This window comes from Moschus berezovskii, chromosome 20 (genome assembly GCF_049115385.1).
Source record: "Moschus berezovskii isolate FMDL1 chromosome 20, NW_MosBer_1.0, whole genome shotgun sequence".
Classification (NCBI taxonomy): Eukaryota; Metazoa; Chordata; class Mammalia; order Artiodactyla; family Moschidae; genus Moschus; species Moschus berezovskii.
Genome location: NC_142479.1, coordinates 41,288,383 through 41,310,881, shown reverse-complemented (window position 1 = coordinate 41,310,881; position 22,499 = coordinate 41,288,383). Strand labels below are relative to the sequence as shown.

The following is a 22,499-nucleotide window of genomic DNA, read 5'->3' as shown; positions in this document are numbered from 1 at the left end:
TCACAGATCAGTAGCATTTTGGAAAGTATGCAAGAGGCACCTGACATACACCTCCCTGAACTGGCACTGTTAAAGCACTTATGTTAAGAGAGTGAGGTCCTTGAAGGTAGGGACTATCTCTCTCCTGTGATTTTTATTTATTTTTTTAACTTTCAAATTATTAATTTATTCTGGCCGCAGTTCGGGATCTTAGTTCCCGGACGAGGGATCAAACCTGCACCCCCTGCAGCGGAAGTGCAGAGTCTTAACCACTGGACTGCCAGGGAAGTCCCTCTTCTGTGATTTTTAATATGCTCTCTTGTACCTGGGCACTGAGAGTTGAGGAATTTATACTTGAGTTTACATCTTGACTGTGTGACTTTGACTGAGGCACTCGGTCTAGGTGGACCTGGTTTTGTCAGGTGTAAAATTAAGCTATCAATAATGAGAACTGAACATTCAGAAAACAATGGCATCTGGTCCCATCACTTCATGGGAAATAGATGGAAAAACAGTGGAAACAGTGTCAGACTTTTTTTGGGGGGGCTCCAAAATCACTGCGGATGCTGATTGCAGCCATGAAATTAAAAGACGCTTACTCCTTGGAAGGAAAGTTATGACCAACCTTGATAGTATATTAAAAAGCAGAGACATTACTTTGCCAACCAAGGTCCGTCTAGTCAAGGCTATGGTTTTTCCCGTGGTCATGTATGGATGTGAGAGTTGGACTGTGAAGAAAGCTGATCACCAAAGAATTGATGCTTTTGAACTGTGTTGTTGGAGAAGACTCTTGAGAGTCCCTTGTACTGCAAGGAGATCCAACCAGTCCACTCTGAAGGAGATCAATCCTGGGTGTTCATTGGAAGGACTGATGCTAAAGCTGAAACTGCAATACTTTGGCCACCTCATATGACGAGTTGACTCACTGGAAAAGACTCTGATGCTGGGAAAGGTTGGGGGCGGGAGGAGAAGGGGACGACAGAGAATGAGATGGCTGGATGGCATCACCGACTCTGTGGACATGAGTTTGAGTGAACTCCGGGAGTTGGTGATGGACAGGGAGGCCTGGCGTGATTCATGGGGTCGTGGAGACTCGGACACGACTGAGCAACTGAACTGAACTGAAGGGTTAAGAGATCAATGTATGTGAAACCACCTCTGCACTGCGAAGTGAAGTCACAGAAACTCAGGGTATTGTTATCCATCCTCTTGTATCCCACCAGGATGTCCTAGCTAGTGCTGAGCACATAATTGTTTCCTGATAAAATCTCTTTGGGCAGCTGATTGCTTTCCAAAGTGTGTTGCTATAGATTTGGTTTTAACCTGCCTATTATGATGTTCTATGTCTCATCTTTTGAGGGGACTCACCCCTCTTCTCTTTGTCCCCAACACTGTAGTCCTGGTGGGGTGTATCCAACAAGGTAAGTTGCTAAGCTGGGAGGAAGTTACCAATTGCCTCCTAAATTGGAGAGGTGCCACCTGCAGAGGACAGCCAATCAGAGGGGAGAAATGGCGCCCTCTTGACATTGTGTGAACCCCTGGAGCCGGTCATCCCTGAACTCCACCAAGTAATAGGCATTTATAAGCCCCTCCCCCTACTCCCTTCCCATCCCTTTTGACTTAAACTTGTGCGTTACTGAAAGCCTTGGCTCTCTTTCCCTTCCATCCTGGAAGGCAGCAATGATCTCTTTTGTCCTGTTAGCAAAAGGGAAAGAAAGAGGATGTCACAGGTAAAAAGTCAAAACTGGAAGATTTTATTTAACATATATATACAGTATCTTCCTGTAAGCAAATACTATGCTGCCACTGAATGATGTAGAAGAATATTCGATCAGGAAAAGTCTCACCAAAGAACAAAGAACATGTGTTAGTTTTGCAGTTAGAAAACAAGATTTGAAAGAAGTTTTGCAATAGGAAGAGGGCTTGCCTGTCAGGTCTGGGAAACCTCCAAGCCAGCCCTCACTGACATGTTTCTTTCTTTCGTTTTCTTATTTATCAAGCACTCCTAGAGCACTTGCTACATGCCGGGTGTTGTTCTAATGCCTCTAATCCTCACAGTGACTTCATGAAGTAGTTTCTACCATTGTCCCCATTTTACAGGTAAGGAAACTGAGGCCCAGGAGTAAAATGGCTCATCTATAGTCATCACAGTGGCAGGATTAAAGCCCAACAACCACTCCCCCAAGTCATGTTCCAAACGACCCCAGAATGCTGCCTTTCACAGGCACATATTAACTACTGTCTGAAAGGAAGGAAGTTATTTTTTAAACACAGGGATAGACGTGCATAGAGAGAAGACGATGTGAAGAGATAGCGATCAGTAAGATAATTCTTTTGTTTTTTTTTTCTGTTGCATTTTGCATGTGTGCTAAGTAGCTTCAGTTGTGTCTGACTCTTTGCGATCCTGCGGGACTGTAGCCCGCCAGGCTCCTCTGTCTGTGGGATTCTTCAGGCAAGAATACTGGAGTGGGTTGCCATTTCCTTCTCTGGTGGATCGTCCTGACCCAGGGGTTGACATTTAATCCACTTTGAATTTACCCATCCTTTGTTTCAGTTACTGTATTTTTTCAGTTTTCACATTTCAGGTGTCCTTTTTTTCTGATATTGTCACTGTTTACAGTTTCTCATTACCTCCTGAGATTTTTAGGCTTGTCTTCAACTCCTTGAGCATAACATGCCTAATAATTTCACGAAATATATCTTCTAATTGCACAAAAAGGAGAAAAAGCCCACTACCACCTGAACTGTGTTCACTCATTTGTTTTATTTTTCCTTAAGGATATAAACCAGTTAAGGGAAAGAAAGGAAACAGAGAAAGGAAGGAAAAGTCAGATGCAGGAAGGGGAGGGGGAAGGGGTGGGAGGGAGAAAGGGAAAGAAAAAGTTAAACCCTACCCAGGAACACGTGGGGTTGAAGGTAAGATGATGTCAGCTTGTCCATGTCACCCTGGTTTTCTCTTGGGCGGTAGTGAAGTGAGTAACCCCTGTTAGGGCTGCCCTGTGCCTCTTAATGAGTTGACAAATCACTATTCCTAGCTCTTTGTTTTTATAGTACATTTTTAAAAATTGAGATATAATTCGCATACAATAGAATTCACCCTTTTCAAGTATGCACTTCAGTGCATAGTCACTAATCCTAGGGCATTTCTGTCACTCCAAAAAGAAACCCTCTACCCATTAACAGCCACCCCTTCTTCCCTCCCTCATTCCTGCCCACCATTAATCTGCTCTCTGGCTCTGTGGATTTGCCTGTGTTAGGCATTTGATATAAATGGAAGCACACACCATGTGCCTTTCTGTGTTTGGCTTTTTTTGGCACGATGTCTTCAAGGTTCATTGGTGTTGCAGCACATGTCAGCAGTCCGTTCCTTTTTACGGCAGAATAATATTCCACTGTGCATGGAGAACATTTTATGTATCCATCCTTCAGTTGATGGACATTTGGGTTATTTTTGATTTTCGGCTATTAATTGAATAATGCTACTACACACTGTGTGTGGACGTTTTTGTGTGGACAATTTTCATTTTCTCTTGGGTGTGTACTCAGGAGTGGAATTGTGGGGTCACATGGTGAGTCGGGGCTTAACTTTTTGAGAAACTGCCAACCTAGTCCCAGCTCTTTAACCTCTAGTCCTTAAATGTCATTATGGAAGGCTGTAAAAATGTAACCTGCTGCTTCAATCTTTGGCAGTATCTTAAGTTCTCTGAGATGGGATATGGCGTGCCCTTAAAAATGGCCCCTCTTCTGTTGAAGCTGACGTGCCAAGTGTCAGCCTTCTGCAGCAGGAGATTGGTTTGTGGTTCCTCCAGACCACCAACGGTGATTCGTGACCAACAGAAAAGAGTCACCAGAAGAATGGTGTAGAGAAGGACCTGGGTTAATCCGAACCAACAGAGCCATTCACCATCCCACAAAAGTGACTCCCCAAGAACCAAGATGCAACTAAGACATTAAAAAAAAATCCCTAAAACAGGTGATCCTGACTCTTTGCTGAGCTGCTCAGTCAACAGTGCCTACTGTTGGCAATAATTAAGGTTTGCAGGAGCTTGAAGGTCTGTCGTGTTCTCACATGTAACTCATGGTGGGACCGTGAACTTGGGTGAGCGGTGACCCCTCCCATCCTCCTGATTTTCCAGCCGAGGACTTGGGAGGCGTGTCATTTGTGATTTGCTCCAGGTTAGGAAGTGGACGTTGGTCAAGCACAGACTGAGCATTCAGACTCTTTGATGCAGAGTTCTGTGCTCTTTTATTTCCAGCTCTTGGCAGCGCTCACACTTGTTTTAAAATCTAGATAAAGGTACTCTGGTTTTCTTTTTGAAATCATCGAGTTAGAGAGTTGGAGCTTGGTTTGGGCACGCTTTGATAAAATTGTGGTTGGATCTTTGGCATGAGGGAGGAGGTGGCCATGTGTAGCCCCGACCCCATCCAGTTTACCCAGTATATTTTTACAAGTGTGTTTTCTGTGTTTATGTGTGAGGTTTCTTTACCGTGCTTGGCTGGTCTTAGAGTCTCACTTTGAGCTCTAAGAGGAAATAGAAGGATGTTCCTGTTATTTTAATAGCTTGTAAATTCCAAACTGCTAGATAGGTTCAGCTGGGATCAAACATCGTTTACAGAAACTTTCAGGATGTTTCCTTTTGTCTGAGTGTTTTAAGAATCTACCTAATTGATGTTGTCTGGAAATTTTTGCAAGTTTTAGAGACGCAGCTATGTATTTATACTTCACTGCGATTAAACACAGGGACGCATACATGCCTCTCCCCCCCCCCCCAAAAAAAAAAACCCCCAAACTTCACTGCTTGGCTTTGCCTGAAATCATGAAAACAACTATTCATTAGCCAACACCCAGACACATAGAGGACCTTGTGCAAGAAGGATGAACAAAATACTTTCAAATGCTGTTAAGCGAACTGGGAAGGTATGAATAAGAATATTGCCATTAACAAAAAATGTAAACTGGGTGACTAAGCAGTTGAAGAGGGCTTTTGGATTTCCTCTTAGCTTGTTGAAATTTTTGATTTAATAGGTAAATTTCAATTTAGCATGCCTAAAGGAGCACAGATTCTGAAATAATAGGTACTAAAGTAAGGAATTTTTACCGTCTCGCTGCAAGAAAGGAGCGCCCTATTTTAAGCCATCATCCCCTGAGGTGGTCAGGTTCCAGCTGCAGTGCATCAGTGCAGAACAGGGGTCTCAGGGGCCCCCTGGAGGGCCTGGGAGTCTGCATTTCAGGCAACTTCCGAGTGATGCTGGTCCGTGGCCCACACTTTGAGTAGCAGAGCCCTGGAGAACTTGCCTTCTGTCTTTTGAGAGGATTTTGCTTTCTAAGGAAAGATGTGAAGGTCTGTCACAGTGTGGGAGAATCAGCCAGGACCTGGTCCTGGGGCATCTTTTCTTGGGTTGACCCGGGAGGTGGGCTGGGCTGGGTAGAACATTCCGTTTCTTATCCATTCTTTCTGTTTGATACTGATTTTGGTCACAAAACCTGTTGATTCAAAGGGTGAGTGGCTCAGGCCCTGGATCCTTCCCACAAAGCTCCTGCCTTTGGATCAGCAGGAGCAAGTTTCATCATTGAGGTGGTTGCTCTTAGCCCCACGGAGACAAAATAATGTGTCTCTCCACCTCACTGAGCCCCTGGGCTTTGCTCTAGGATTATGTCCCTCTGAGAGCTGGGAAATAGCCCTCATTTCCGGGGGTCTCAGGAGGCATTGCTGTCACGCCCCTTCTCCCTGAGCCCCGGTCACTCAGTGACTCCCCGGCTGCTTGTCCTGACCCAGCCATTCTGTCTGCCCAGCTGCAGATGTGATGGTGTCCCTGGCAGGAACAGAGGACCCATGGGTGCCCCTTTTCCCCACACCAGGCCCAGGCCACCAATTAGGCTGCCGCACCTGTAGGAACTTGGAACCTGATCCTGGGGACCCAGCTCTGCTTAACCTCAAAGCTGCATATATGACAGACTGCCAAGGCCAGGGTGGGGCTTCAGTAGGACCTTGATGGTTTCTCCCCAGCCTCCGCCACCTCCTCCCTTAACTACATTTTCTAATGATGGTATTGGGGGCCCTTCTGGTCTTAGGTGCTGCCTGCACTTGCCTGGGCACCTTTTCTTTGGACCGACCTGAGCATGGCTCTCTCTCCAGAGGAACCTGGGGGTTCTGTCCTGTCTGCACCCCATTCCCAGCGCTTCTCTGAAACGGTTTGTTTTCTTGCCTTTGCATGTACACTGGAGCGTTCTTTTTCAAAAACTTTATTTACTTATTTTTCACTGTGCTGGGTCTTTATTGGGCTTCCCTTGTGGTTCAGCTGGTAAAGAATCTGCCCGCAGTGTGGGAGACCTGTGTTCGATCCCTGGGTTAGGAAGATCTGCTGGAGAAGGGATAGGCTACCCACTCCAGTATTCCTGGGCTTCCTGCCCCCTCTCTTGTGGTTCAGCTGGTAAAGAATCTGCCCGCAATGCAGGAGACCAGGGTTCGATCCCTGGGTTGGGAAGATCTGCTGGAGAAGGGAAAGGCTACCCACTCCAGTATTCTGACCTGGAGAATCCCATTTGACCCTGCTCGTGGGCTTTTCTCTGGGTGTGGCGAGCAGGGGCTGCTCTTCATTGCAGTGGCCTCTCTTCTTTCAGAGCACAGGCTCTAGGCTCACGGGCTTCAGTAGTTGTGGTGCACAGGCTTAGTTGTCCCAGGGATTCAACCTGCATCCCCTGCCTTGGCCGGTGGATCCTCAGCTACTGGACCACCTGGGAAGCCCCACTTGAGCATAGTGCCTTCACCAGTACCTGTCTCCATGCCACTGGCAGATGGCTCTGGACACCAGGGTGTTTGCAGACTTGAACTGAGCGATGCTGTCCACCAGGGATGAGCTGTGTGTTTTTTCCTGTGGTTTCCCACCCTCTGCCTGGGACAGCCAGTCTGTCTTGCGCCATCTTGGTGGAATGGCCCAGCCATGGTTGAGAACTCCTTTTTGAGACCTTGCTATGCATCTACATAAAACACTCCTTGTCTTTGGTACCAAGTGGCTTCTGTCGTGTGCTTTCCCCTAGCCTCCCCCCATGCTTGTCTCTGCTTCAGTTCATGCTTAGGGATTTGATATCCAGAGGATTCTGGGCAAGAGACGGGCAGTGGCTATTGATCCCCAAAGTTGTATCTGCTGTATAGTTTTCTTCTAGTTGAAAGTCTATATGTTTTCTTAGAAATTCGATGTCTGTAGATACCTATTTACATAGTCATTTCCCAGACCCTTTCTTATCTGATATTAGGGGTCCTGCAGAGATTGGCCACCTTGGGGCTGATTTCACAGCTTTGCACGGGATTCACTCTGGTCTGATAGATTCAAAACCACCAGTGCGTCCTGAGGTCTGGCATGCTGTGAGCACTCATTCTCTTTCACCTGGGGATGGTTCAGCCCCTGGGCCCAGCACTGCGCATAAGCTCCAGAGGTCCACCTGTCTTTTGTGCACATTTGGTGAGCACTTTGGCAGCCATGGTCAGGACACACTGCTGGCTCTATTTTAGGGGCAATGAGGAGTGTAGATGGGCCCAGCAGCAGGTTTCTCAGCTTGACACAGGGCCCCAGATGGAACCAATCACCAGCCTCACCCCCTCAGCTGTTGGGAGTCTTGTGATCGCACCTCGGTGGGCTGCTGGTTGACCACTCTGTCTTCTTCCTCCAAGCTGTCGGAGTGTGGAATCTACCACCTGGCTGGGGCCCTGACTGTTCCTAGCCCTGGCAGGGTCACAGTAGGCGTCGGGCTGGGCCCTGAGCCCTCTCCAATGGGCTCCTTTTTCCCCCATGCTCACCAACTTGAGCTGTAACACAAACCTGACCCAGGAGTCCTAGAAGCTGAAGGAGGACCTGGAGGGGGCAGTGGACCGGTTGCTGATGAAGGAGAATGGTGTAGGGGGTGGAGAGTTGTGGTCTGGCTGCTGCTTCGTGTCTGTGACGTATCAGTGCATCACCTACAAGATGTGTGAACTGCAAAGTGACTGTCACTTCTCTTTTACCCTCCAACCTCCCAAGACTTCTCCTATGGTCCACCCTGACCAGGACATACAAGAAAACGGGTTTCGAGAGCTGAAGTTCAACCTAGCCAAGGTGACCCATTAGAAATCCATGACACCACCAGAAGGCTGGCTGAGCTGATGGGCAGACAACACATTTGGGAGTCAGAATGATCTAAAGTTAGGGAAATGGTTTGATTTGTGCCTCTTCTTTGAAGGGGGAATAATAGTACTAGTACCATTCTTTGTGGACCTCCCTGGTGGCTCGGTGGTAAAGAATCCACCTCCACTGGAGGAGACTCAGGTTCGATCCCTGGGTCAGGAAGATCCCCTAGAGAAAGAAATGGCAACCCACTCCAGTATTCTTGCCTGAAAAATCCCATGGACAGAGGAGCCTGGTGGACTATGGTCCGTGGGATCACAAAGAGTCAGATACGACTGACTAAGCAACCAACTGACATTCTTTGTAGAGGGTTGCTAATTGCAAGGATTACATCGAATCAAGGGTGTCGAGGGTCTCACTTTGCTCCTGGAGGCAGGGTAAGAAGTCTTGAGACCTTTTCACAGTTCTGGATTCTGTCCACGGATATAATATCTCCACATAATTAAGTTTCGGTCTGTCTCCTCCATAAACGACGTCTTCATATCAGGCTTATGTATTCCTTGCATTAAGTTCATTCCTAGGAAGCTGCTATTTCTTCTTGTTATTGTGAATGAAATTTAATTATATTTTTAAATTGGTTATTGATGATATATGGCTCCAGAAGGCTGTTAATAAATAATCATGTTCTATCTTTAATGGGAATTCCTCTGGGGTGTCCTCCTAACTCTCTAATCCTGGCCATTGGCTTTTAGATAGCATGTATTATATTTTCTATTTAGCATTTTAATATCTTTTTAATGTATGTTTTTCTCTGTCCTCATGGAGCGTATACGATCAGGCTGCTCCTAACACCAAGAAGAGGTACTTTTGGAGCCACAAATAGATGTGGAATTTTATCAAATGATGCCTTATCAGCATCTCTCAAGATACTCAGATTTTAAAAGCCTTTTTGAAATTTTAGTACCATTAATGATATTAATAGATTTTCTAGCAGGACAGTGTTGAGATCAGAGGCAACTCAATGGAAAGAGTGTAGAACAATGTCTGAAAAGCCAGATTCCGGCTCTAGTTTGGTTCTCAGTTACAAATCTGACCTTGGACCAGCCTGTATGCTTCCCTTTTCCCTTTAACGATAGCTCGCATCCGTGTTTCTTTGTCTGTCATGTGGACATAGTCCTGCTTTCCCTCCCTTTCTTGTTAGTTGGAAGGATCACAATGAATCAGTAGTTCTTTCCTCTACATTTGTTTAAATGTTTTCTCATCTAAACAGTGACAAAAGTGCAGAATGAGGGGCATCACCATGTTCCTATTGGGCTGTCAACGAGGAATTCATGTGTCCATTCAGTCATTCCTCCAACAAATATTTATGGAGCAACTGCAACGTGCTAAGAATTGTTCCAGACACCGGGAATACAGCTGTCAATGGAGCAGACCAGTTCACTTCACAGTGGAGCTGACATCCTGATAAACATACACTTTCACACACATGTCAGCTAAGTGATACGGAATATGAAGGTCTATAAAGCAGGGGGAGGGGGTGGAGAATGAGGCGGATGTGGGGAGGTTTACTTTAAGTGCACTGGTCAGCGGAGGCCTTTCTGAGGTGACATTTGAGCAGAGAAAGAAATGAAGACGGGGAACAAGCCACGTGGAGATCTGGGGAAGGATAGCCATGCCCTGAGTTGGGGGAGCTGGCGGGAGGAGGGGATTTGAGTCCTAGTAGGTCGAGAAAAGTAGATGATGTGGTACCTTGTGAACCTGTCATAGGTGCTATCTCTCTGTTTTTTATTTTCAGTATGAAGGGAAGTCCTTGGGGATGGGGGGGTAGGTTGTGAACTGTGAGTGACATGGTAGGGCTTTGCATTCTAGAGGGTCTCTCTGGCTGCCTGATGAATTGAAGCCGGTTGTGAGTTGACGTGGGCAGACCCAAGGGGATGGTGATCCAGCCTGGGAGGATGCACAGAGGTGGTGATGAGTGTTGGATTTGGGGTCCATGTCCAAGGAGGCACTGACGGGATTTGTTGATGAATTGCAAGCCTCATCTTTGAGACAGCTCCTTGGCTTTTCCTGTGAAAAGGAAATGTGTCAAGCTCCTCTTTCCTGAGATGGGAACTCTGGCCCACATTTCCCACAGCATCATTGTGCTGAGTTGGGAGAAACCCTGAGGACCCCCAGCAACTCTCCAAACCTCTGGCTAGACCGAGAAATGAAGATAAATCACCAAGGGGTTTGGATGTCTCTGGAAGAAATTCCCTTCCAAGGCCAAGCTTAGAAACACAATTTGATCAGATCCACGGAGGAAGTCCCCCGCCTCCCGTGGGTCATGGGAGGTTCGTTTGGAAAGGAAGATGAGCAAGTTGGCGTCTTGCCCCAAGTTACAGTTGGCGGTAGTCACAAGATACTCTGCCACGGGTGACATTGTGATTAGTAAAAGACAGACCGCGCTTGGGAGGCATCTGCTTTAATTCGGGGCGTCTAGTCTTCCTGCAGACAGCCCTTCGTGCTGCAGCCACCGCATGCTCCTCTGGGGCCAAGTTGCTAATTTATGTCTTTGCCCTTTCAACTCTCCCTCCAACTCTGAACCAGAAAAAGTCTCATCTCTTCTCAAATGTTACGGCTTCAAGTCTTCCCCCATGGTTTTCTGCTGGCGTTCCTTCCTTTGATCTGCTGCTGGAAACTTATTTCCTTCCCAGAGCTGAGACATGCAGTTCTGCGCAGTGCAGATATCCTCCCCCACTTTGGCTGGTGGGCACCCCCATCTCCACCCCCAGTTCTGAGCCTGTATTACGTGTGCTAGTGGGGCAGGGAGCTAAGAAGGTAGTACCAGAACTGTGGATGGACAGAAAAGAAAAAGGCATCATGCCTGCACTGTCCGGCTTGTTCCCTCCCATATCGCCTTGTGGATATGGGAGAGCACAAGTTAAAAATAATCTTAAAAGGCAAAGTTGGAAATATAAACAAATGTAAACCGACAGGGTGTGATGGAATGTTCATAGCTGCCCCCCACCCCCACTTTTACTAGTTTAGGAGAAGTCTGGCCAACTCAGTTCCTTGCCTTCGTTGTGGAGATCCAATCTGAGTGATGAACAGGGAGGGGCAGAGTTAGAGCCATCTGGAAAGCTAGCTTCAAGAAGAAAAGAGGAAGGACTGATCTTGAGGATGTGTGTGTGAGCATCTCTTGGTCTGTCTTTTGGAGAAAAATGTCTGCTGGGGAGAAAGACCCAAGCCATGGGGACACGGGAGGAATTTAAAGTTTTCTGAAGCAGGAGGAAGATGTGGTCTTTGGCTGATGCCTGCAAGTCAGGTTGAAAGAGAAGAGGTGAAGGTTTTACGTTTTGCTCTGTGCTGTGAATGGACCCCTTTTCCTCCTTTTAAGAAGAGACTCAGTAATGATCAAGTTGCTTTTTTAACAGTTTTTGGTTGCCTGAGTGATATTTCTTCGAATGTGATGCCATGGGGTGGCTGAGTCATGGCTGTGTGGAGAAGGAATTCTATGATGTGAGGTGATTATCTGTGCGTGCAGGCAAGCATGTACACAGATGCAGAGTGGGTGGGGCTGAGGACAGGGAATCCAGAACTGCTGGATTCGATGGTAACGGAGCTTAACCTTCTGAGGAACTGCCTGAAGATTTTCCAAAGCTGGGGCACAGTTCACATTCCTCTGTATGAGGGTCTTCCCATCGCTGCCAACACTTGTTATCTATTTGATTACAGCTGTTCTAGTGGGTGTGAAGTGGCATCTTGTGGTTTTGATTTGCATTTCCCTGCTAATGATGTTGAAGATCTCTTCAAGTGCTTATAGGCTCTTCATGTATCTTCTCTGGAGAAGTGAAAGTGAAGTGAAGTCACTCAGTCGTGTCCGACTCTTTGCGACCCCGTGGACTGTTGCCTACCAGGCTCCTCCATCCGTGGGATTCTCCATGCAAGCGTACTGGAGTGGGTTGCCATTAAGGTCTTGTCAAAGCCTTTGCCCCTCATATTGAGTTAAATAACAGATATTTTTTTACTGTTGAGTTGTGAGTGTCCATATACTCCAGATTGAAGTCCTTTAGCAGATACATGATTTTCAGAAAATTCCTCCCATTCTGTGGCTTGTCTTTTCACTCTCTTGAGAGTGTCCTTAGAAATATAAAAAATTTATAATTTTGATGACATTTCCCCCCCATTGTCCCTTGTGCTTCTGTTGTTTAAGCAACTGATGTCTAATCCAACGTCATGAAGATTTACACTGTATTTTCTTCTATGAGTTGTATAGCTATAGCTCTTAACCTTTGAAACTTAGATCTGTTTTGAGTTAATTTTTGTCAACGATGTGATAAAGACGTCAGTTTCCTTCTTTTGCATGGGGTACGGACGCGACTAAGCAACTGACACACACACACTCTTGTCCCAGCACTGTTGATTGGAGAGACTGTCCTCTCTCTGTCTTCTGGGCTTGGCACTTTCGTCATCAGGACATCTTTTTAACTATGTTAAGTATTTAAGTCATTGGGCAAGGAAACATCTCATGTATGACGGTTGCGCAGAGGGAGAAATCAAGTCAGTCAAGGATCATTTATGTTAAAAGATGGCCTTTGTTGGAATTTTAAACAAGATTTTGATGAGAACTTTCACTGCTAGTGAAAATAGGCAGCACATGATGCTGTTGATTAAGTCACGAAACACAGAGTTTTATATTCTGGCCCGCTTAAGGGGGATTAGGGGAGGCACTTGGCCTCGGCTCACTCTGGAATTCCATCATCCATGGACTGAAAATCAGAGCTGAGTGCATCAAGTATGGGTCTGTGAGCACAAGGAGCCCCTCTGTCATATGTCACCCCAAGCCCCCTTCTTCAGAGGCTCCTTAGCTAAGAGGTAAATGCAGTGACAGAGGGCAGCCGTCGTCTGGGGGACTCTGCACAAGTTGTTTCTTGGCCTTGATTTAGGAAAGGGATTAGGGAATTATTTCCTCTCAAAGCCTCCGCTGCAGAATGGAATCCTGGAGCGCCAAGGCCTCTGCCTCCCACGTATGGGCTGGGCGGTGGAGCCGCCCCGGAACCGCGGGTGTGGGCCAGGGGGAGGCACGCACGGCCTCGTGGGGGGGACCTGGGACCCCGGCCAGGCCAGGGCCATGTGCTGGGCTCCCAGGCCTGGCCTGGCTCCTTGGAAACTGGACCCGAATCCCTCTCCGGCTCGGCTGTTTCTGGCAGTCCACCCAAGCTGAACGCCCCAGAGCCGAGGGTTAGCTAAGCCCCAGATGTTTAGAACCCTGATTCAGTGTTTGCGTGTGCTCTGTCGAGAGCTTCTGTGGCCCCGGAGGTGGTCCTGGAACTGCTCAGGTCTTTTTGTGTGGTTCTCGGGTTTCATCCCAGATTCCAGGGAGAGGCTCGGGGTTCCAGCATTTGCTCAGGGTTCTTTGTCCTGGTCTGCTCAGCCTGTGAGAGCTTGCCCAGTCTCAGGGGCTTCGGGGAAAGGTGCTGGTGGGGGCGGTTCAGGTCTTGGAGGGGAATCTGGTCAGAGCTCTGGGCTTAGAGGACTTCTCTGCCCAGGTCCAATGTTTCCGGGGGTTAGGTTAGTTTCTTTAAAGGCAAAGTTTTCAAGTAAGCGGTGTGTCCTCGAGCCCTGAGTCTGTCCCTCTGTGTGCGTGCTAAGTCACTTCAGTCGTGTCCGACTCTTTGTGACTCCATGGCCTGTACCTGCCAGGCTCTTCTGTCCGTGGGATTCTCTAGGCAGGAGTACTGGAGCGGGTTGCTGTGCCCTCCTCCAGGAGATCTCCCCAACCCAGGGATCGAACTCATGTCTTTTAAGTCTCCTGCATCAGCTGGTGGGTTCTTTACCTCTAGCATCACCTGGGAAGCCTGTCCCTCTATGAGCCGACAGTTGAAATGCTTCCGGGAAGCTGGATGGAGCTGTTGATGACAAAGGTTCTGGAACAAAGAAAAAGTGAGCCTTTCATGCAGTACCTCAAGCCCAGGTTTTCTCCAGATCACAGAGCCAGTAGCAGGAGCCCACCCCCACCCCCCACTGCCAGGCCCCAGCAGTGCCCAACTGCAGACTTTGCAAAAAGTCTGTGTGGTACCCTCAGAGAAACCAGGAGTCCCCCTGATGTAAACTGGAGCTGGGTCTAGAAAGGGGCTTATGGAGGGGAAGCGGGGGGTGTCCAGTGCTGCCTTCTTTCCAAGGCTCCCCGAGTCCCAGCATTCAGAGCAGAAAGACACCCACAGTCATGGAACGTTGCATCATCTTGAGTGGGGATGATGGATTCAGATGCCAGGCGCCAGGTGGATCGCTGGGCTCTGAGGAACAACATGCCACTGGGAACAGGCAGTCTCGGCCAATTGTGGGGAACCTTTGCCCAGATGGAAATTTGAAATCACCCCATTCTGTAATGTTGGTAATTGACTGAGACTGAAAACAACAGCCAGCAACACAGTGTGCCAGCCAGGACTTACCAACCTCTGTCTGCTTGCAGCCTCTTCCTGCAGAGGACATTTGGTTCTAGGCACAGGGTGACTCGCCCGAGGTTGCCAGGCCGGTCAGCAGTGTGCACTCACTTGGATCTAGACGCCCCCCGGGCTCTGGTGCTGTGTCCAGCCAACAGTATGAGACCCAGTGTGGTCACAGAAGGACCACACAGCTTAGGGAAGGTGCGGGCTGGGGTTTGAACCCAGAAGTGGGGCTCTGGCCGCTCTGCTTTCACTGGGAAGGGGGTCAGGGTCTGTTGGTTCCAGATCATGTTCTCTCCCCACAACCCCCCCGGGATTGGTCCTGACCCTCAAAATAGGGCTGCTGTTCAACCAGCAAGCAGCTTCCCCAAATTCTGTGGGCTGTTCAGGAATGAGAGGCGATCTTGTGGGTGTGTGCGCATGCCCACGTTCTTTTCCTCTCCTCCCTCACACCCATTTATTGTTCCTGGGTTTTCTTTTTTGGCCATGTCTTGCAGCACGTGGGCCCTTACTTCCTTGACTGAGAATCAATCCTGTGCCCCCTCCCTTGGAATGGAAGCTCGACATCTTAGCCACTGTACCACCAGGCAAGTCCCATTTCTGGGTTTTCTCCCTGAACTCCAAGGAGTTCCCCAGGAGGCAGAGACCCGGAGAGTTGAAAGAAGAAGGAGATACGGGTGCACCTTATTTTATTGCACTTTGAAGATACTGCATTAAAAAATAAAAAAACAGATAGGTTTGTGGATACCCTGCATTGTCAGATGATGGTTAGCATTAGCAATGAAGCATCTTTAAATTAACGTATGTATTTTTTTCCAGATATAATACTATTGCACACTTAATAGACTATAGTAGAGTGTAAACATCTTTTACACACATTGGAAAACCAAAAAAAAAAAAAAAACCTCTTATGGTGTACTTTGCTGTGGTGGTCTGAGACTGAGCCCACTGTATCTTCAAGGTCTGCCTGTACTTTTCTCTGCCTGGGAAGTGGCTCCCCATTGGTAGGAAAGACCTGTTTAACCCATGCCCTCCCTGAGTCACTAGGTCTGGTCCTTGCTGGCAAGTTGGTGTCAGGGAACCTGAGTAGTGCTGCCAGGCTCAGCGCCTGCTGTAGGTCCCCTGCAGCTTAGGGGGCTGCTCTGAAGGGCACAGTGGTAAGGAATCTACGTACCAGTGCAGGAGACCTGCGTTTGATCCCTGGGTTGGGAAGATCTCCTGGAGAAGGAAATAGCAAACCCACTCCAGTATGCTTGCCTGGAGAATCCCATGGACAGCGGAGTCTGGTGGGCTTCAGTCCATGGGGTCACAAACAGTCAGATACAACTGCTCGTGCAAAGGAAGTACTGAGAAGAGAGCAGGTGTCACATGAATCAAGGCCACAGACTAGCAGGGTCCTCAGTGGGCAGAGTCTGGGAGCTCACTGCTTCCACCTGGTTCAGGCCCCTATGACTCCCTGATGGGAATTGAGGTGAAGCGTCAGGAGTGGGAGAAGGGGTGTGAGGGGAAGTATTAATAAATAAAGCAGGGGGCACGCATGCTAAGTTGCTTCAGTCATGTCCGACTCTTAGCAACCCTTTGGACTGTAGCCTGCCGGGCTCCTCTGTTCATGGGATTTTTCAGGCAACAGTACTGGAGTGGGAAGTCATTTCCTCCTCCGGGAGAGGGTCTTCCTGACCCAGGGATTGAACCTGAGTTCCCTGTGTCTCCTGCATTGCAAGCAGATTCTTTACCCACTGAGTGATCAGGGAAGCCCTCTAGCTGAGTGTTTTCTGGATGTTTCCTAGTCCTTTAAGGCTGGTCCAGAAGAAGGCCAAGCAGGAGTTTGTCTAAACTCTCCACTGGCTGTCACCCTCAGTGGACCCCTCACCCCAGCCTTGTTCCCAGCATCACCCTGACCCCACTCCCATCACCCTGTCAACATCCACCCCCCCTTTCCATCCTCCTGAGAAAGAAAGAACAATTTTCTTTTTTCTCTCCCTTTTAATCATATGATATATGCAGTTTTGCAAGTTGCTTTTTTTCTTTAAACGTAATATATGTTAAATGTCTTGTTATTCAGCCACCAAGTGATGTCCGACTCTTTGTGACCCCAAGGACTGTAGCCCGCCAGCCTCCTCTGTCCTTCAGTATTTCCTGGAGTTTTCTCAAATTCGTGTCCATTGAGTCAGTGATGCTCTCAGACCATCTCATCCTCTGTTGCCCCTTCTCCTCCTGCCCTCAGTCTTTCCTAGCATCAGGGTCTTTTCCAATGAGTTGGCTTTTCACGTCAGATGACCAAAGTATTGGAGCTTCAGCTTCCATCAGTCCTTCCCATGAATATTCAGGGTTATGTCCTTTAGGATTGACTGGTTTGATCTCCTTCCAGTCCAGGGGACTCTCAAGAGTCTTCTAAAGCATCTTATTCTTAGTGTTTGCTTTTAGTTCATGGTTTGGATAAACTGTTTATTACTTCTAATCCCCTAGTGAAGGACACTGAAGTTACCTTCTCTTTCTTTTTTTTCCTATAATTAAGATCACTGAAGTCAGCGTACCTCCTGAGGCATCTTTTCCTGGTAGTTTCCAGTTAGGCCTATGGTGTACATTTTTTTTTTTCTTTAAAGTCTTTATTGTTTGTTACAGTGTTGCTTCTGTTTTATGTTTTGGTTTTTTGGCTGTGAGGCATGCGGCATGCCAGCTCCCTAGCAGGCCTTGAACCCACGCCATGCTGCACCTTGCTGCACCAGATAGTGAAGTCTTGACCACTGGACCCAAAGCCCCTCTGTAGTGTACATTTTGACTCATGCTGTCATTACTCCTCAGAAAGGTGGTGCCAATTTACAGCCCTTGAGAGTGCCTGCTGCACCATTCACTGGCCAAGACTGGCATTTGCAGGCCTAAAGGAGAAAAATGTCAAAGAGAAACCAGTGGCAGTGTGTTCTGCCAACACCCTTACGCCCGAGACACCAGCTTCCTCTCCAGCATCAATCTCTCTCCTCCATGCTTTGCTTTTGCCCATCCTTCAAGACCGAATTAGCACCCTGCCACTCCCAGGAAGTGGGCTGCTGTTAATGGAAGGAAGGCTAGACTTGAAGGCTGAGGTCCGAATCTTGGCTCTGTGCTTCTTTGCTGTTCAGCCATGGCCGACTTGTTGTGACCCCATGAACTGCACCACGCCTGGCTTCCCTGCCCTTAATTATCTACGAAAAATCTCTTCTCAGTGATTCTTATTTTCTAATCTTTAAAATGGGAACAGTAATACTTACCTCACAGAATTATATACTTGGCACATAGTGGGTGATAAGTAAATACGATTTCTTTTTTTTTTTTTTAATTGGAGTATAGTTAACCCACTCCAGTATTCTTGCCTGGAGAATCCCCATAGACAGAGGAACCTGGTGGGCGCTATGGTCCATGGGGTTGCAAAGAGTTGGACATGACTGATAACCAAGCACACACACAATTGCTTTAATTATAATTGTTGTGTTGGTCTCTGCTGTACAACGAAGTGAATCAGCTGTATACATACATGTGTCCCTCCCTCCCGCCCCACTCGATCCCACCCATCTAGGTCTTTATTTTCAGGTCTCCCTCATTTATTCCAGTGCATGTAACTTCTCTCCCATCTCCCCGACCCCTGGCACCACATCCACCATGGTCACCTTTGTACTTGCAGACTTGACCTATGAGTGATTTGAGTCTTTGAGTCCATGGTGGTAACCTAGGCTCTTCAGTGAGTTGTTTTTCACCCCTCAGACACCTGGAAGGTTGAGTGAATGTGTGTCAGAATCACTGTGGTTCCTTCTGTCAGACTAAAAGCCTTAATGAGATCTGTTGCCACCTACAAATGATGCTGTGGGTTAGGTGAGCGAGGCATCTACCAATAGGATTTGTGCCTGGGGCAGTTGGGCGGGGGGCCGGCAAGGGCATAGGATATCTGGGCCCTTGCCTTTGGGATTTGGTCAGTAACTGTGTCCTGGAGGCTGTGTTTCTTACTCTGGGACCTGTCCTGTTGAGTCTCACTTCTCCAAATCCCCATGCTCAGATGCTCAGTCATGTCTGACTCTTTAAGACCCCATGGACTAGCCTGCCAGGCTTCTCTGTCCATGGGATTTTCCAGGCAAGAGTACTCAAGTGGGTTGCCATTTCCTACTCCAGGGGATCTTCCTGACCCAGGGATTGAACCTGAGTCTCTTATGTCTCCTGCACTAGTAGGCGGTTTCTTCACCACTAGCACCCAGGAAGCCCAGGTCTCAGTGGGTCTCACTTAGGACCCATGTATGCGGTTTTCTGAGTCTTATGGTGGATGAGGGTCAGTCTTCTCCGGGCTGTGCTCTTCCTTGGCCACCTTCAGCCTGGACTGGCCTGTCCTTGTTGGCGGCTCGTGCAAGACCCTGGCACCAGGGGCCAGTCAGAGCTGGGGGGGCCAAGTGGGGAGCCTTCTCGGGCACAGTGAGGGCCCTGTTTTCCTCCCCCACCTCGCCGGGGGCCCCCGTTCACTGCAAGGAGAGTCACGCTTTCCCCCTTGAGATAAGAATAGAGCCTGACTGTGCCCCAGGACAGAGTCCAGCTTCTTCAGCCGGGCCTCCGAGGCCTGGCAAGGGCTCCCAGATGGTACTGGCATGAGTGGGCCCTGGCCGCCTGCCCCGCCAGCCCCTTGTGCATTGTGCAGCGGGGACACTGGTGCAGTGTGCGTGCCTGGCTGGCCCTCCACCCACGGCCCAGAGCCCTGTGTCTCCAGACTCTGCTCAGGATGGAGGCGCCTGGCCTGGATCAGTTCCCCCAGGCTCTGTGGTGCCCCTTCCCTTCCCCAGGAGGGCCTCTCACTCCACCCTCCCAGCCGTGAGACCTCCTGTGAGCAGTCAGGCCTGCCTTTTCCTGGAAGGGAGGGCTGGAGCTGTGGCTCGAAGTGGAGACCAAGAAGAGGCCATCCAGAGTGTTGAAGGCAGGGGCCCAGGGGACTCTTTCTCTCACCCCAAGGGACAGGAAGCAGGAAGCAGCAGGGGCCTCAGATAGAGTGATGGTGGGGTGCTGGGGCCTCTGCCTTTGGTGTTGTTCAGTCGTGTCTGACTCTGCGACCCCATGGGCTGCAGCACGCCAGGCTTCCCTGTCCTTCACCACTTCCCGGAGCTCACTCAGACTCATGTCCATTGAGTCGGTGATGCTGTCTAACCTTCTCATCCTCTACCGCCCCCTTCTCCTTTGGCCTTCCATCCTTCCCAGCATCAGAGTCTTCTCCAATGACTTGGTTCTTCATATCAGGTGGCCAGAGTATTGGAGCTTCAGCTTTAGCATCAGTCCGTCCAATGAAATTCAGGGTTGATTTCCTTTAGGGTGGACTGGTCTGATCTCCTTGCTGTCTGAGGGACTCTCAAGAGTCTTCTCCAGTGCTGCCTGTGTCTGAGGCGGGAGCCAGAACAACCTTGCATCAGGCGGACAGCAGGACTAAACCAGGAGCTATTAACCAGGCACAGGGCATGGAGTGTCCCCTGGCTCTTATTGTGATCATCTTGGGGGATTCCTGGCGCCCTTTCTATCCTTCAGATTCTAAGACCAGGCTTGTCAAACTCTGGTCCTTGGACCAGCATCAGCCGTAGACCTGCTCAATCAGAAAGCAGTGGGGCCCTGAAATCTGTGTTGAGTATGTTCTTCAGGGACTTCTGTTGAGCATGGGAACCCTGGGACCCTGCTGATTTTGAATATAGTTTTCAATGCTTTTTCAGGAGTCCAACAGGTGACTCATGAGTGTTGAGTCTGTGGCAACCTTGAGGGCTCCATCTAAAGACATTCAGATAAAGAGATATTAAAATATGTGTTTGAATATGGGGTCCCCCATTTAACCTTAAAAACACAGAGATCTCAGCCTGCTCATTTACATGTATTTCAGTTAATTTGACAGCATGTCCAGTCGTGTTTGGGGTTTACAGGGTGAGAAAAGCCAAGGTTCATGGCTGTCAATAACTGGCTTGTGCATTGTAGGCGTGTTGGAGCCGGGGTTTCCCACTTTGCACTGGGGGCTTTCCACCCTCCCTCCCATGGTTGTTAACCAAACCTGCCACGCGTGTCAACCCAGGTGTTTGGGGGCCATGTGCTGCCAGCGCAGGTTGACTGGGTCCCTCTAAGAAATGCTGGCATGGACGCTAGCTCCTCTCCCAAGAAGAAAGCACTGTTTGTGAGTCTTCAGTGGGAGGGTGGGATGAAGGCAGATGCAACGGCTGACCGTTTGAGTTTCCGAAGCACCGTCCCCGGGTTGGGTCTGGGAGAGGCCGAGGACCACGTTCACAGATGGGAAAGTCCACTCTCAGGGGTCAGGTCATAGAGCTCATCAGTAAGTCATGTCCTCTGCTGTTCTTTTCCTTCCATCTTGCTAGCTGCAAGGGCTATGGTGCCGATGGCCCTTGGGGCATGGGGTTTGATGGTGCTAATAAGAGTGGATGTGTGTGACCTTTAGTGAGAGGTTAGGCTCTTGCCACGTGCTTTGGGGGCCTTGTGTCAGGGGCCCACAGGACTCCAGGCAGCCCTCAGCCCACCGCTTCCTAAGTCTTCCCCTGCAAGAATAGGTCTCAGTGGATTTTGAGATGGCTGTGCTGTGCCCTGGGTGGGAGGGTTGCCAGGTTCCTTACTGGGGTGCTGGAGACCCCCAGGAAGCACCTGGACTTCTGAGATTTCACTAGAAAGCCTGGGATTGGAGAAGCAGGGGAGAGGTTGATGAGGAAGAAGCAAGCAGTCTCAGTGGCCCACAGTTAGATCTTCAATACTCCAATACTCTTAACTAAGTAGCAAGCCTGTGGCCTCACTGATGGGTGCGTGCTTGTATGCTAAGTCGCTTCAGTCCTGTCTGACTCTTTACGACCTCTTGGACTGTAGCCCACCAGACACCTCTGTCCATAGGATTCTGCAGGCAAGAATAATGGAGTGGGTTGCCATGCCCTCCTCCAGGGGATCTTCCTGGCCCAGGGATCAAACCGGTGTCCCTTACCTCTCCAGCACTGGCAGCCAGGTTACACAGGTGGCTAGGCTCTTTTAAAACAGATCTGTCCAATCAAACATATTTAAATAGGAACTTCCCTGGTGGTCCAGTGGTTAGGACTCTGCATTTCTGCTGTAAGGGGGCACCAATTCAATCCCTAGTTGGGGGACTAAGATCTCATATGAGATCATAAGATCTCATATGTTGTTTTTCAGGTGCTGTTCTAGAGACTGTACATTTATTTATTCACTCATTTCATCCTTGCGATAAACCTATGAGTACTACCAGGCCCATTTTATGAGGAAATTGAATCACAGAGCAGTGAAATCATTTCTTCAGGGTCACCCAGTCAGCGACCAGATTTGTACCCATGCCATCTCTCTCCAGAGTGTGTGACCTGAACAGCTGGTTGCTGTATTGATTTTGTACGTGCCTGCCACAGAGGGGCATGCAGCCCCCACAACTCAGTGCAGCTGTAAGGTGTGGCGCTTAGAGCATCTCTGCCGAGAGTCATCAGGAGGGTCTGGGGGTTGAGTCTTGGTCTAGCTGAACCATTTAGGGAAGACTCAGTAACAGGGCTTCCCGGTGGTAAAGACGCTAGTGGTAAAGAACCCATCTGCCTATGTAGGAGATGTAAGAGATGCAGGTTCAATTCCTGCTCCCGGAAAATCCCCTGGAGGTGGGCGTGGCAACCCACTCCAGTATTCTTGCCTGGAGAATCCCATAGACAGCGGAGCCTGGCGAGCTACAGTTCATTGGGTCGCAAAGAGTCAGACACGAATGAAGTGACTTAACGTACACATACGCGATAACAGGGCAGGATGGGAAAGTGACGGTGCCCCATCTTCTCAAGTCTCCTCCATTTCTGGAGAGAAATGAGACTGGAGGGTTTATGGCAGGGCACAGGGAGCCTGGGGCCTGCCCTGGTCCCACTGGATGAACAGTGGAAGGAGATGGATGGTCCAGAGGCCCAAAGACTGCCGAGGATGTGCATCAAAGGCCAGTCTTGACTTTCCTCCACACGGGAAGAGCCTTCGTGCTCAGTT

General features: G+C 48.9%; 1 protein-coding gene across 3 annotated transcripts in view; it reads left to right on the top strand.

The window, feature by feature from the left end:
- GAS7 (growth arrest specific 7) overlaps positions 1-22,499 on the top strand; it is a 204,920-nt gene that overhangs the window by 31,761 nt on the left and 150,660 nt on the right. The gene's annotated exons all lie outside the window — the stretch shown is intronic.